Raw genomic sequence first — 17,739 nt, 5'->3', positions numbered from 1 at the left:
GATCTTATCTACATTTTATCTTACAATAAAGTCACGCTTTTAATTCGCGTTTTATTTCAGTAAAAGCTCAAGCCACCCACATCGTTGCCTCTCGCCATCAAAAGCCTACATAATTTTTCTCATTTTACCAAAGAAAAAAAAAACAAAACTAAAAAACAATAAACGTCAGGTAACTGTACCTCGCTGTCAATTTCACGCAATTTCAATAAAATAAGCTTTTTGTAAATACAGCTCGCGGGTTCCCCGAGATGCAACAAAACAACACCGCATTTATCAAAATACGTATTTCTCGAAAAATGGATCGGCTACTCGTGATAGCCAGAGGCAGGCGGTCTCTTAGCACGTGGCTGGACCAACGCGAAAAAAAAACAAAGAAGAAGAAGAAGAAATGAAAAGAACTGCTTTGGGCGGCAAGTCATAAATCTTAAAGAGGCTTTCTTTGTAATGATTTTACTTGCTGTAATAATATAGGTGTGTGACTTTGAAAAATCTCTCAAAAAAAAAGAAAGTTTTAATGCCAAAATTCTTATATAAATTGCATTTCACACTAACTCTAGTAAATCTTATATTGCATTAGGTCATAACTAAGATTCGAATTTATTGATTTAGCAAATGATACTAAAAACCTTCGAATGGTTATTACTGCTTACAACATACACGTGAGCACCTGCCAAGAAAACAATATAAACCGCCTGAGGCTGATAGATAACAGATTTAATTAAATATAAATCAAATAAAGAATCGATAAACTATAAATTCTGTACAAACAAGGCACCGTCAATCGGCCGTATCGGTACAACGGTTCTTGCTGATGTAGCTCATAAACAAGGATAAAATTAGGACAAGATTTGTCTTTTTTGAGCATGAAATAAACTTATACATCTATAGTGTTCTTATTAAATTTGTTAGAAAACACCCTGCATATAGAATAAGATTATTAGATACTGTGTTATATATAGGGCTACTATCAATTAAAAAAAATATCAAGCAGCTTATGTGGATTAAGTGATAACCGTATCCATTTAAGTTATGCACATTTTATATACTTTTGTTACTTAGTAGTGGAATTAGTAGTAAAGCTATTATGCATATAGCTGCATATTGGCACAAATATTGATCTAGGTGATTTATTATATCTATACTCGATGTTTGTTTTGGTTGTAACTGTCCCAATTTTTCACAATTTCAAGTGAAAAGTTACTTTTAAAAAAGTTGCTGCTAAAGCCAATACACAATAAGAAACTTAGTTAAATTATATTTTTTACTTTTGTCTTGAAAGAAAAATATATATTTAAAATTTATTAATTTAATGCGTTGCACAAGTTAAAAAACACCCTGTATATAAATTGACAATATTAGATACATTGTTATTAATCATAGGCACAGTGCACCCAGCAAATTTTGAAAGAAAAAAACCATATGTATAAGTTTTTGGTGCATAAGGAGGTACTCGCATCCTTTTATGTAATGCATGAACCATATTTGTTTTCAGTCGCATGTAATGAATGATAAAGGATACACATCTCGTGAGAGTGAAGTTTACGATGAAATATTAACTACTTTTATCAGTTTTGTCTTTTATTGATTTCTTATAATTTAAATAAAGAAATTACATTTCAAGTAGTGGCTGATGTAGTTAATAAGCAAGGGGAAAATTGAGCCAAATTTAATGTTTTTTTTTATGTTTAAAAATTAGACTTCTAATGAAAAATTGTATCGTCAATTTTTTTATTTATTATAATTCATTTCATTCAGTCACAAAACGCCCTGAATATAAAACTTCTTGGCATAATATTAATCGTATCAATTTAAGTTATTCATATGTTATATGACATTAGACTTTGGCATTACATTGAATAATATTACAAGTACTAAAGTTAAGAGCCAAGCCTAACAATAAAATATTAAATACACATCTCGTGAGAGTAATAGTTTTTCATCACTAAATATATTAAGGTCAAAGTGCATATCTGAACCATTTAAATTATGCATAGGTTATGTAATGTTTATAGTTGGTATTCGGTGCAACAATGTCTGTATTAATGTGTTTAAAAATTTTGTAATAAACTATTGGATATAAAGCTTTTTTGGATATTTACTTTATGCAACCATTTTTAAGTATGTTTTTTATAATTTCAATAAAATTTCAAACTTTCAAAAATTATTTAATAATCAGAAACATGTTTTTATATACAATACCTTTGCAAGAAAAATCTTTCGAAATACAATTAAATGGAAATTTAGTTTGTAAAGTACTAACTGTATTTATTTGTGAATTTAAATATTTTAAGTTTGGTGCCAGTACGCAGATGATACGCAGCTTATACATTTTTTTTATCCTAAGGAACATGATCAGATGGCAAATAACCTAAGAAATTACCTTAAACTAATAGATTTGCATTCAAAGTAAAATAATTTAATAATCAAGACCAACAAAAAAATGTTCTAGAAAAAATATAGGATTATACTATTCTCAAAATATTGTATCGTTAGATGATAATAAACTAAATAATATTCAAATTCCCTTTTCTTATAGCTTAAAGGCTTTGACCCTAACAGTAGACAGGATTCTTAGATTTAGAGAATATATGTTTAGTTCTGCAAAAATGTTATCTATGCATGCATATGCTTTTTGCAACTAAGTCTAGGTTTACCTTAAACTAGAAAAAAACTTACTGAAGCTTTTGTTTTCTCAATTATCCAGTATTGTTTGATGGTATATTTTGCATGTTAAGATTAGCAGGAAAAATATCGCTTGCAGCACATGCAGAATAACTGTTGTTGATTTATTTTTAATTTAAGGAATTGATTTGATCATGTTAATGGACCTATTTATCACTTAAAATGGTTAAAGTTACCGTATTTATATAAATTTCTGCCATCTACTTTACTACCTATATCGACTTTCTACTATTTAAAAAACTTAGTCCAAGATACTAAATGCATGTTAGGTAATGCTATAATTATAACATTGCCTAATTATAGGAATAATACTCTAACTATACTTCTTGACTCAACGCTGCTTTTTGGAAGATCTTATATATATAATGCTGTCAGTATTTTTAATACCTTTATACTTGTGTTTAGTATATAAGTTTATGGAAAATTTATAGTTTTAAAAGAAGCTTCAAAAATTTACTTTTAATGGAATAATTTAGGTGAATGAAATTGTATAGGGAATTGAAATCGTAGAGTCATGAAAATATTATATAATTTATCAATTTCATTCATTTTTCTTGTTAAGTCTTGTTATTGTTAAATGTACTTTGTCACTATTTTAGAAGTGTAAGGGCTTAAGAGTAGCTTTAGGTAATTTTCGTCTTCATAGCCAATAATGGTGCATTCTATAGTTACCTAAATGTTGAATTGAATTTAAGTTAAATTATCCATATTTTAAACAATATTTAGTTTTTGGTATCATTATTTAGATTGCTTTTGCCACTTAAATAGAAGCATATCTGTAATTTTATTACATTATGTATTTTTTAAAACCCCAATCAACTGTCTATTTAAAAAATAAGTTAAAGATTAATATCTTTACTTTCAGGTAAGAAGCGTCCCTTTATTATTAATTATTATGGATATAGTAAGAATTTTTAAAATCTAGCCCTGCCTTAGTAAAAAATACTCATAAACCTTATTGTTCGAATCGCATTCACTTAAGGTATGCATATTTTATTATATTATAGGATCAACAATAAGATAAAAATATTTTATTACTCTCATACTTACTTAACACTCCTTTTATAACAATGTTTGCACCGCACCAATCAACAAGAACCCTGAAAACAAAATAAAAATGCTACAATAAAGTATCAACCATACATCGCAAATTACAAGTAATACAACTGCAATACCTAAATTCCCTGCCTTTTTACCATTTAATAACACAATACATAAACTTCATACCTGTCGAATTCGTGACCAATGAACTACACTGACATTTCTGCCTCTTTTTTCTAATATTGCTTGCATATAATAGAAAGTAAATTTAAAACAGAGGCGGATCTGCATCATTAATTAGCCAGACCGGAGAGCAGATATTGGTGTAGGTGGAATTTATAATAATCATAGTAAAAAAGGCGTTTGAACTATGGTAATTGAGTCAACCCGGTATATAATTATGTTAAGTTAAAATGGGGCTTTTTCATGGAAAGTATGAATGCTTGTGTAATTCTGTAATATTACATTGGCTTACTTAATTATTATCATTAATTTAATAACGTGTTTATCTCGTTTTGTTGTTTCTGTAATTATACACCTGCTGACGGTTAAATTAATATTTGCAGGTTTATTATGTAAGTATGTGAAATATGAACCTTGGAGCCAAAAAGAAATAAGACAAAATATAGTAAATACAAATTTTAGCACTTCGTATTTTAATGTTATTGCAGATTGGACAATAATGTTTTTTTAGTAAAGTGGCAATCGTAGCCGTTTAAGTTATGCAAATGTATTTTTTAAAACGCAATTTTACTGAAATAGGGCTTGAGATTATATTTTACGAAAACAGGCTTATTTCTTTTGATTAATCTTACATCCATATATGGTTTTTTTTGGGTTTGACTAATATGTTTCATTATTTTAAAATTACTTAAAAGATGAGTGTTTGGCAGAACGATGATCTACTCGCCGAACCTAATTTCCCACACATATTACTTTTAAAATAAATTATATCCAAAAATTAAAAAGGTGTCATTTAAATTGGTTGCCTTCATGACCGAATAACTAAAAAAATAAATTAAAGCCAGCTTTCGGTCCGCTTTGCTGTAGGTACACATACATATATCTGCCAAAATTAGCACGCTGGTATTATTACATGAGTACCGCCCAAAGCAATCATTATGCTTATGTAAAATTTGCTGAATATAAGCTGCCGGAGCGGCTCCCGAACAGTAGCCGCCACTTCGTGTATATACCCACCTAATAATTAAAGAATACGAAAGAGGATTTTTTCCGCTGAACAATTACATACCCAGATATTAAATGTTGGTACTGTTGGTACTCGTACAATTTAAAGTAATGATATATTTTCTCAAGTTTCGCTGAATGGGAATTTATTTTATGTTCTGAAGGTGTTTTGTATATTGGCTTTCACCAATGGTAGAAATGTTTTAACCAAATTAATTTAGTAGTTATCAAGCTTAATACTAGAAGGGTCAGTAAATAAATAATAAAATCTGGAGGGCGTTCCAATTTGCAAATCTCTTTCCAGATTATATTGAGAACGAACGTTTTAGATGCCTAATTATTCGGTGTGAAGCATTTCTTAAAAATTTATAAATCTTCGTTACAAGATCCACTATAGACCTTAGAGAAAATCAAATCAAATATATTCCGTATAAAAGTTACCAGATTAGGAAAATTAACAATTGATCATAAAGCATTTGTTATTATAAATTATATAATAAGTAAACTGTAAAAGTGGAATAAGTAGAATCTATAATAACATATTTCTTCCTCACTTCCTAATAGGGTGTCTCATATAGGGCTGAATACCCTGTGCTTAAGGGTACCCCAACGTGTATTTCTATATTAGCATTGACTTGAATAACTTTACAAAATACACCTTAGACATAGTCTAAGGTAATAACTCTAATACTAATTTGAAACTTTAAAATCTAATTCTACGCTAGTTAAAGTACCTTACATATTAATTTAATGGACATGAAAAACGGAAAAAGATGCAAAATGAAAAGTACAAAGGAGTAAAAAAGTATGGAATGACCGAAAAGACCGAAAAGTAAAGGTGACTAGTTAATTTAGTAAGAAACCTATAACAGCACAGAGTGAGAAGCTTGATAATTTGTGTAAATAAATTGTTTAATACTGTTTTTAAATTTATTTTTAATTACTTTAGTTCTCTTATTTAATTGAAAGGATATTTTAGAATATTGGTGCAAAAAAGCATATATTTCCTTAAAGATTAAATTTTTTGAACTTAGAAGTTTTCATTTTAATTTGTCACGGACCTTGTTATGTGATAGTTAATATTATGTTAAGCAATGTTTGTATAATTTTTTGAAAAAAAGAAGCAGCTATAAATATATAGTTTCAGGAATTTTTGTATCTTTATAAAGCAAATCAGTCGGGTATCTCAAATCTTTTTAATCATAATATTAATTATCTTATATTGACATATTTTATATAATAATAATAATAATAATAAATATTTTTTATTTTCAAACTCAACATAACTACATAAAAAAAAAAAGAAAAAGAGAAAGAAATACACATTTATTATTTTATGCAAATAAAAGGCCGACAAATTCAGAATTCTGCTAAGGCAGATTCTGGTCTTTAACATTGTGGCCAAAACTTACTAGAAAAAAAACTAACTAGAAAAAAAAATGTAGAAACGCTTGTAACAGACTAAGTTTAATTATACACACCTACCCAAAAAATTTAGAACATTAACATTAACGTAGTACCTCTCACAAAAAAAAAGAAAAACACGCACATTATTTACCCACACTAAACACAAATTTTCAGTCTCCACCCATACCCAAACTAACAATATTGACCCTTCAATATTTTACGCAGATATCTGCTGACTCATCAGATGCACCATCATTTCCCTGCGAAAAGTCTGAACAGACACCAAACCCAACTCAAAATTTATGCCCAAAGCGTTCATCTGATATGCAAAATTATAGGAAAAGGACCCTTTAAATAATTGAGTCTTATGTTTTGGAATATGAATTGTGTTTCTTCTTAAGCCCAAATGGTGAACATCATTTCTAAAAGTAATCTTAAAGTATAGGTAAGGTGGACTGCGGTATTTAAGAATTTTATAAAAAAAAAGAAAGTGAATGAGCAACCCTACGATTTTGCATATATAACCACCCCAGCTCGGAAAGTCTATGGGAAACGCGATTATGTCTGCGTATGCCAAAAATTAGGCGAATACATGAGTTCTGAAGCTTTTGCAATCGGCACCTGTCATTATAGTCTAGGCACCAACCGTAAACAACATCGCAATAATTGCATTGTGACAGCACTAAAGAGTCACACAATATTTGTTTAATATCTTCACTTAGATAATGCCTATGCAAGTAAATTAATTTTAAAGCAAAATACCCTTTTTTTAGAACATTAGAAACGTGTTGATGAAATCGCAAATCACTATCCACTATTAAGCCCAAACTTTTGCAATTATCTACAACAGGAATATTAGCATCACCCATCTTAATATTAATAGTGTTGCTGTTTAAAATATGGTTAATTTTTTGCTTATTACCAATAAACATTACAGACGACTTAGAAGGATTTAATTTTAGAAAATGCTTTGAAGAAATATCTATGGATCGCAAAGGCATTATTGTAAGTGTCCTATATTATAATGCAATATCCTAACACCGATTCGACTAAGCATAAGTAGACTGTTTATGGTAATTTTTTGTTTAACATATTTCTCAGTTGATAAAACCTATAAAACATTTTTCGAATCTTTTTAGCAATTTCGATAACGTGTCCATCTTAAAAATTGATCTTATATTAATATTTCAATGAATAGTAGTCATAAATTTTGCTTTATCTATATTAAGGCTTAACAAATTTTTGTTGAGCCATTTTTGAATAATGAGAAGATCAGTTTGTCCCTTGCTATACACGTCTTACTATACATGTCTGCCCAAAATATGATTGCCGTATCGTCCGCGTAGGATATAGCTTTTCCATTTAATAAAAGATCGGCAGTGTCGTTAATGTAAATCAAGAAAAGCAGCGGGCCTAATACGGTACTCTGAAGCTCATTACATTGTTTAAAACCACTTTCTGAGTTTTGGTATTCAGGTATGTTTTAAATAGTTCTAAAGCTTCTTCTATTATGCCTATATTATATAACTTTTGTAAAACCATTTTATGAGAAACCGTATCAAACGCTTTAGCTAAATCCATAAATATTCAAACACTTTTCTCGTTTTGATTCATTGAATTTAATATATATATATTATCTGGTAATTCTGTATTCGTATGTTATCAAAAGCTGAAGTGATACTTATAATGAATATTGTTGGACCCGAGAAAAGACAGACACCTATTTTTTAGACATTTCTCCCATATTTTTGCTATATTCCTAATCAGCGATATAGGTCGATAGTTTAACATCTGTTCGATCACCTTTTTTTGAATACAGGTATAACAAGAGAGGATTTTTATGCCTTTGGAATTTTCTTGAGGAAAACATGAGATTAAAAATATGTTTCAGTGGTTTTAATAAATACTGATGAGAATTTTTAAATATATTTGTAGCAATGCGTCCTATCCAGGAGATGAGTCATTTTTTAAAGAGTTGAATAATTTGATAATTTCTTGATTATTGGGACTGGTTTTAGATAAAAAGCTTTTGTTAATATTTTTTTACTCTCTGTATGAGCAGAGTTGCTAAATTTTGTTAGATATTTGTTTTTAAAATAAATAACGCATTTAATTATAATGTACATAAACGAAGTAAATTACTTGTTGAAATGTGTTTACCATCTACAGATGGGTTTCCAATTAGTTTTAGTTTATTAATTTGTAAGTTAAAAGATGACAGGGGACTCTTGAAATAATGTACCTAGGGGGACTAACAAATAAAAAAAAAAGTGTATGGTGCGTTTACAACTCATAAAACCTTTGGGGTTGATTGACAGAGGTCTGATGTAATGATGTAAAGCTAGGAAATGGCTAAAGCCTAAGCTACTAATACTGGCAACGTTGGCCATTTTTTATGTCAAATTCTGAAAAAGCCCACCAAGTTAAGTATTTTAGTTTGTGTAAGAGAAAATTGTTTTTTTTTTCACAATGTAAATCCACTGAGGTAAATGAATCTGCTTTTAGTAGTTCAGGAGAAAATCAACCGATTGTGCTAGAAACTGTGCCTCCAGAAGAACAAGTTGGTGATTATGAAAAAGAGTATCCAATAGAGCCTCAAATCTTGCACAATTATTTGCAAAGTTTTGAAGACATTATGAAGAATGAGACGATAGCTACTCAACCTACTATCGATTCCGTTACAAAATTCTTTTTAGACGCGAACAATCTAAGAGAAGAATTATATACCTTAGAAAGCGAAACTTGCAATATTTCGCAGTCACATAATGTAATCGACATACCATTTAGTGATGTACCAAACAAAAAAAATTTGGAGATTATGGAGGACGAAACGGATAATATAAAATGAAAGACTAAACAGCCCCAGGTTAGGAGACATGCAGACCGAGGAAGAAGCATCAGCCATTATATCAGAAAGAAACAATGAATCAGATTTGGAGAGCGACTCCAGTTACCAAGAAGAAAATGAACAACATGAAGACAGTGGATCAAGTAGCAGTAATGAAGAAAATGTGAGAAATTCTTCGCGAGAAAGGGCAAAAATATACTGGATTTAAAAAAGATGGCGAGACCAAAAAATACAAACAAATTGCCCCTAAAGCTGAAAGAAAAATGGGCCCACCTTGTGATTCCAATCTTTGTAAAAATAATAAACTACGTTCCTGTTCAAATATGTTTGAAGAGAAAAGAAGGCAGCTTTTTGAAAAGTTTTGGAAAATGACTTGGGATCAGCGCAAAGTTTATGTGGTTAATAATGTAGCTCTGTTAGCTGTTAAAAGAAGATAAACAAAAAATGAAAATTCGTCGAGAAACTTTTTGATGTTTTATAGTTTAACAATAGATGGCCAGAAAACGAATGTCTGCAAAAAACTTTTCTTGTCTACTCTATGTCTAGGAGAATTTCGAGTAAGCTTATGAGTTAAAAAGACTGAACATGGTATGCATGAATCAAAAGTTGGCAAGAATAAGAATAGGGTGACTCACTTACGCGAAAAGAAAAAAAGTGATAAGGAATATTTAAATCAGTTTTTTGATGAATTGTCTTTCCTGCCATCCTATTATTATCGTCAAACATCATCTAAGTTGTACTTGGACCAAAATGTGCCGTCAAAAATGGTTTTATTTAGGGCGTATCTTTCAAAATAAAAAATCTATGAGTCAAAAAACCTTCGATGACCTGTTTCAAGAAAAAACTTTTGCCATCTATCAGCCAAAAAAAGATAGGTGCGATCTTTGTTGCCAGTATGAAGTGGGAAATTTAGAAGAAGGACTTTATGCGATACACATTGCTAAAAAAAATAGAGCAAGGCAAGAATAGGTGAATGATATAAAATTGGCCGATGATGAAGAGGCAGTAGTGTTGATGATGGACTTGCAAGCTGTAAAAGTACGCCCCAGTTGGTATAAATGCTAGTTCTTTGTACTATAAAACGAAATTATGCTGTCACAATTTTACAATTATGAACATAAAAACTAAGCATGTAATGTGTTACTGATTTAGTGAAGTCGAAAGTGACCTTTCTGCTTCCAAGTTTGCGTCTTTGGTCGTTGACTACATTTAGAGATTCACTAAAAACAGCAAGAAAATTATTATTTACAGTGATGGGTGCACCTACTAAAATAGGAACAATATCATGTCCAATGCTCTTTTTTTATCAGCAACCAAAAATATTATTATTCAACAGAAGTACCTTGAGCGTGAGCATACGCAAATGCAATGTGATTCTGTTCATAGTAGAATTGAGACTAGAATCAAAGAAACTAAAGAGATTTCCCTTCCTTCGACTTATTTGTCAATTACACGGGATGCTCGCAGAAATCCATTTCCTTATTGTGCGGAATGGATCAATTATGACTTATTCCGTGACTTTTCTGTAAAGGTCAATCAAATGTATGGTAGTATAAGACCAGGAAGCAAATAAGTTACGGATATCCAAGTAATAAAATACACCTCCGAAATAATTTTCTATAAACTAAATTTTGATGATTCATGACTGAGCTCCCCCTACGGTGATGCCAAAAAGAACTCTGCCTTATTTGAACGCCACTAAATTTGACTAAGAAGGAAATAAAAGCTCAAAAGTTTAAACATCTCCAGGAACTTAAATCAGTTATTCCTGTAGATTGCCACGCCTTTTATGATAATTTGAGTCACATGTAGGTTTAGTTGGTTCTGATGTTCTGATTCTTGCTAAAAATTATATTTTTTGCATTTTAATAGTGACATTTTTATTTCAAGCCCCTTAGTTGGACCCAACTTACATAATTCTGTTAACCCACATTTGGTCAACATTTAATTCGAGCAATATCTCGTAACCCACTTAAAAAGCTCAAAATCTTGAATAAATTATTATTTTTCTTTTTACGATCATACAGTTATTCTTTTTGTTGAATATCCAGGATTTATTGGTTTAAAGTACTGTCGCCACTCACGTGTAGTTAGTTTTTTCTCCTCCTTTAAAAAAATGTTCTTGGGGGTTACGAGCTATTGCATCTTAACCGACGATATTTATTTTTTGACATTGACAAAAAAATCATTAAATATTTCAAGCAATTACTTTATTTTCTTTAGTTGTTATCCCATTTGCATTTTTTAGTTTAAGTTTATTATCTTGTTTTATTTTATTATTTTAGTTGGTGGCCTCGTTAATATTTCACCATATTTTTTTGATGTTAGGTTGATTAAGATTTATTTGCTTACTATAATGATCATTTTTAGTTTTTTTTTTCATAAACTACTCAGAAAGTTACCATAATTATTATATTGTCCGTGAGGTTTTATAGGCGTCTTATGGGTTTTATTAAACTAAATGAGATACTTTGAATGTTTGTAGTCTTAGTAGCTCTTTTTATATCAGATTCAAGAGTATTATATAAGTTTAAATATGCTTCTTCATTTGATGTTATGCAGTTGTCCCATGTTTCTGATTTTAAAAGATTATTAAATACTAAACTTGTTTTATAGTTCTTAAATTATTTGAATTGTATTTCTTACGTTCAATGTCTATGAAAATACCTATTAAATAATGATCCGTGTGAACTATAAGACCGTACCGTTTAATACAATTTTGCTCATTTACAAATATTGCTTTATTAAAATAACTAAACATTCGCTTTTGGTTCATTATATTCCAATACTAATTTATATTTGGAAGTTTAAACTAATATCACCTATAGAAACATGTAGGTCGTATTCTGGTATATCTTTTAAATTTCTTTGTAAGTTTATTAAAAATAAGTGTGTATCTACTGATAAAGGTCTGTAGGATGAAGTGATTAGAATAATAACTTTATTTATTTTAAACACTGTCTGTAGTGTAAAATCAGATTTAAAATATAGTTTATTATCTATCAAAGTTGCTCTAAGCCAATGGGTGTCTACAATTGCAAACTCACTCAATAGTCATTTTTATCTAGTAGTCAGACAAAAATTCGAACATTATATAAAAATGACACAAACAATTACTGTTCTGTCAACTTTTGGAATATTAAAATATACTCACCGGGAAACCTCGGTCTTCTTAGTCTACAGTATCTCAGTTTACATCAATTAACAGAATATTTAGATATACGATAAAAGGATTTCTCTTTGTTTGACGATAAGCTAGTGTCACCTAAAATGGTAAGAGCTTCCCCAGATGCCTCACTGTCGCTAAACAGTGAGCATCTCAATAATAGACAAAGGATATATTTCTATTATAATCTCATCTTTATTTGTATCAATCGAGTCCAAGGTAAGGCCTTCAATCTTCCCAGTCAGCATTCGAAGGGGCATTCATTTCTAATCGAACAGAGGCTTTGACACTTAATTGTGCGGGCGCCAAAATTGTGCAATATAAAACATATCTATACAAACTTATTCATCTGTTAAATTTAGCACCCTCATGCCACCAATAACAGAGCTTTAGCCATATACAGTTTTTTAAATATATGAAGTTTTTCATTGATTATAGCATCTATTGATATAGAATAAATATTTAAATAGTTTGGTTTTGAAAGGCAAACACATGTATATTAAAATTGAAAATAAAAGGAAATAATATAATAAAACAGGTTTCACAGTAGTACATTTGTTTCTCTTTAGTTAATAACACACAAGTATTTGAGTTAATGTAATTTTTAATATATCATTTTTGTTTTTTGTTAAATTATTTTGAAATAGATTATAGCCCCTTATATTGAAGTCTGATAAATTTTCAATAAAAAAAAGTTTTAGATAAAACTAATACATCAATTTTTTTAAATTATATAAATTCTGAGTAAATAAGAACCTCATCAAAGATTTTCCCTAAACTCCAGATATTTAAAAGAATCCTTCCAGTCTCCTCCAGGTTAACAACTCACTTTTCCAGGGCTCTCAGTATATAAGAAATAAAACATTTCAAGTTATTTCAATTCTTTGTAATAGTTCTTGCTTGCTTTTTATTTCAGTCATCTTTCTTTACTCTATGAATCTGTTATAGAAGTTCACATGACTACATAAATTACATTTCTATTTAAAAGGCCTTAAACAAAATATCTACATAGCAGCAAAAATAAACTTAATATCCTAGTTTAATGGATCGTTGGTGCAAAAGCTAGTAGTAACTGATGGCCTATTGTCATCGGTTAATTACCGATCAGTTAAACTGCCGGTTAACCGGCCGCCTAAGACGTCGCGTGACCAATTCGCTTATCTGACGGCCTTGTTCACTTGCCCCGACAGAAGAACGATCTAATTCCATCGGAAATTGCAAACAGTCTCGTATTGTTGCCGATACGTATGCATAAGGAAAAAATTACGAAACTGGCATTAAATAATTAAAATGATTGCTAGTTATATACGATCAACTTCCACGGAATAATTTGTAGTGGGGTTTGTTTGCTTCTAGTGTTTTCAAGGCATTTACAATTGTAACAAACGTTTTATGTTCTTAGTTCTGATTTAATTAAATTTTTTTTTTCTATCCTTACAAAAAAGTCGACAACACTTCCCACTAACCTTAAAAATGAAACGTTATTTTCTTTCCTTCGTTCTCAACCCAATTTTAAAATAAGCGTTTGCTCTAGCCCAAGCTTTAAGGCCTTAAAGTCATCCTTGGGCAGTCATATAGAAAAAATTATACAATGGAAACAATGGCCTTTTTAACGTTTTGATTTAAAACAGGGTTATTATGAAATTATGATTGTCTTCAAGCTGTTTTCTGAATCGTAAAATTATAATAAGTTTTGACCATAAACCACAACAGGTGTGGATTTAAAAAATATTTTTTTTTACTGTTATAAATAATTCATTTAGATTTTTTTTTAAATTATGCCTGTTTGCTAACAATGAATTTAGATAAAATGGTATATATTTTATTTGCTTAGACATAAATGGTCTTTATCCAAGTCCATCAGGAAATTTGCAAGTTGTTAATTATGGTTTCCGCTTATTTGCTAGCAGCAGGTTAAATTAAATATCGACATTATCATGAGAAATGGTACTGTGGATTAAATACAGCTTACTTCTTAGACGAAGTAATTTATTTTATTTAGATTAGTGTTTTTGTAGAAGTAAACTATAATTTATGAAATAAATACCTAATGAAAATAGTTGTAAATAGGGTGATTCAAATTCGATGCCAAATTCCATGATTTTCCAACATGTTAATATGCTGTAAAAGAAATGTGAGAAAAACCAGCAGTTTTAAAATGTATTCAGGACCACCCGTGTAATAACTTCTGATTATTTTTATGGCAAAAAAGTACAAGTTTCTTATTTTTTTTAATATTATTTTATGAAATGGTGATGATATCCACATATGTTATGCATATATATTTTTTTAAATGTGACTTTAAATACAGAATTAATCCTTTATAGGGCTTAAGGTCGATTTTTATAATAACATGCTTATTAGCTAGTTTTAATTCCAGTAAGTTTTTCAATTCAAATCTCAAATTAGAATCTTTTATAGATCTGATAAACACTTTTTGACCTCCAAGTCAAATTATTTTAATCAAAAAAATAGTTTTCATATAGAATAAACATCATAATAAAACGCAGTATTATTTAGAAAACAAGAAAAAAATTAATAGTGATATTACATTATAAAATATTTAAATAAATAGACATTGAGCATATTTCAATATATTTTTACATTAAATAATTTATGAAATAACTAGACTTAAGATCCAATTTATTTCCACATATTTGGTCATTATATAAACATTATTACGGGAATAAAAGTTATGAAAATACATAACATAGAGGTAAATGAGAGCAAGATTTTATATTCATGTAAAGTCGCCGTGTTGCAATCTCAAATAATTTAACAACCTTTTGACTACCTTATTTTTAAAAATAGCCAATTATGTCAATCTAAATTACCATCGAGACTACTAGCAAATTTAATAATTTACTTAAAATGTGGGTCAAAGTTTTTAAGTATAATTTTTTAAAAGTAATTACAATCAAATTAATGGGATGTAGGCCACTGATTATAAACATTAGAATTCAAATTTACACGGCAATCAATACGCACCAGCAAAATCATTATTCTATGTCATTTATCGCTTGTTTTACCATAAAAGATTATAAATTTTAATAATAAACGCTTACGCCATTTTACTTCTACACGTTTATCGCACCGACCGAAACTTAATATGGATTAAAATCATGTAAATTAAATAAATCGTTAAAAAGGCGACGTAATGAATATTGTTACTGTAAATTACAGTTGTTGCCTTATAAGATTTTATTTTGTTACACCTTGATTTATAATCTGACTAAATAGATTTAATTAGGCGAGATATAAATGTGTATAATAAAATAGTAGAATTATTATTTAGGCAGGCGTTAAGAAACCAAGTAAGTCTGAAGAATTACTAATAAAAAACTTTTGAAGTTACCAGAAACCAATTGTAGACTAAGCTTACCCAAACAACTTTTGACACTAACTGAAAAAACGTTAAAAATTACTGAACTTACTTTGCACTTGTAACCTAAAGTAAAACCGTTAAAAGTTTATGCACGCTCTCACTGATGCATAAACTTTGAAGGGGAGACACTCCAACTGTTATACTTAAATTGCTTCCCCATGGCGGGATCACAATGGAATATGGTACTACAGGTGCATAAAAGCTTAAAAAATAGATACCCAGAAGTGCTGTCACCTGTTATGAACATCTGCGGTACGGTGCCGTCGTGTGAAAATAAAAATTAAGTAAAGGTTTTTTCCTTGCGAAATTGGAAGATTGTAATTGTTAGGTTTGAAAATGTCCTGGAATATTAGTGTATTACGTAGTAAATAAGCTTTATTTTTATTATAATTATCTAATTAATTTATTTAGTTAATCAAGGTTTTGGCAATATAGTTACCTATTGGAGGGAAAAAGACCGTAAACAATATTTTGGACAAATATTAAAACAATCAGAAATATTTTATAAAAATTTCTTTTTGATATCATAAAATCATTAAAAAAATATAAATTTCAAAAATGATTTGTCTATAATGAATAAATGTCAGGTTACAAATTCTATTTTCAGTAAAACATATATGTAGGATAAATTAGTTTTAGGTTCGTAGTTATTTAATTTATACGTATAATATTATTTTTCTTTCGAAATCCATTTTAATAAACAATGATCTCATTCAGGCTCCGTGAACGCTCCTTATCGATGTGTTATGATAAGGTGGCAGTTTTTACTTTAACGGTGACATCGGCGATGACGAAAGGGGACATCAGTGGACAGTCTTCATGAAGGTTCCGAAATGAGATACGGGAAAGAGACGCGTTTTCGGGAAAATCTTAAAAGAAGTAGGGCGTGTCCCTAACATTAAGACGGAAAGACGTATAGAAGACGTAAAGACGGGTTAAGGTCAGGATCGTGGGAGAATCAAGACGTGGCTGTATCCTTTTCCTTTTCTAATATAAGACGTGAGATAAGTTATAAGTGTTTTAAATCCGCTCGACATAGGGATGTGAACGCGATTTACCATATCAGTTAACAGTTAAAGTCTACTCCAAACTCTTTTGTGCAATAGTTTTCTTAATTTATTTTATTAAATACTTTGAAAATCTCACACCGGACTTTTCATTACCATCAACAAACACTAGACAACATAGAAAACCCTACATATACAATGTTTTATATAAAATATACAAGTTATGCATTTTATACTTAATTTAAATGAATAAAGATGGAAACTATTTTTAATCCATTTAATATAAAATATTGTATATTGAAGGTATGTTGTTAATCATTTTAGTATTACATATTTATATATTAACATTTCTTTATTTAATTGTGACTTTTTAAAAATGTTTATACATATAAATATTTTGCTACAATTTTTTAATAATCTTATGCACTGCAAAATAATTCGTTCTTTTGCTTTAAAAATGATTTAAAAAAAGTTCAAAACGTTGAATAATAAATAATTATGTTTGCAACATGCTGTTCTACTTACTACTAATTTCACTATTCTATTACCGTTTATTAAAAAGTTACCTAATATGTATATATAAATTATTTAATCCGATGCATTTCCTTTTAACATATATTTAACCGCATTATTTCTAAAAAATTTCAAACTTTATTGTTAATTTTTGTGAATTTGTGACTAGAATGTGAAAATTTACTACAGTTGTAAATTTCTCTAGTCAACCGGTTCGTTCCATTTTATTCTATTTTATCAGATTTTAATTGTAATCCCTCCTCGTAACGTAACTGCTCCTTAATGTTATCTACGTTTTTATCCCTGTAATATATATATACCTTTTTAATTTGACGAGAGATCTACGACTTCAAGTCCTGAAGATGCATTAAATTTAATTTGAAATGCCGGCTAGAAACAAATAGTTTTCTTTAAAAATTGACCAATAAATAATTACGATCCCCGTAATTACGATTTCTAATATTTTTATTATTTTTTTTTTAATTATATAATAAATATTCTA

The 17,739-nt window shown here is 29.3% G+C and overlaps 1 protein-coding gene across 2 annotated transcripts in view; it reads right to left on the bottom strand.

Annotated features, from left to right (window-relative positions):
* LOC126737710 (ras association domain-containing protein 10-like) overlaps positions 1-17,739 on the bottom strand; it is a 96,522-nt gene that overhangs the window by 39,724 nt on the left and 39,059 nt on the right. The window contains exon 2 of one of the 2 annotated variants that reach the window (XM_050442708.1): positions 3,733-3,782. The exons of the other annotated variant lie outside the window; for it this stretch is intronic. The gene's annotated coding sequence lies outside the window, so the exon portion shown is untranslated. The remainder of the gene's footprint in view (positions 1-3,732; positions 3,783-17,739) is intronic. 2 annotated transcript variants of the gene reach the window in all.

This window comes from Anthonomus grandis, chromosome 6, assembly GCF_022605725.1.
Source record: "Anthonomus grandis grandis chromosome 6, icAntGran1.3, whole genome shotgun sequence".
Lineage (NCBI taxonomy): Eukaryota > Metazoa > Arthropoda > Insecta > Coleoptera > Curculionidae > Anthonomus > Anthonomus grandis.
The sequence above is the reverse complement of the archived record's forward strand: the minus strand, read 5'-3'. Positions and strand labels throughout refer to the sequence as shown.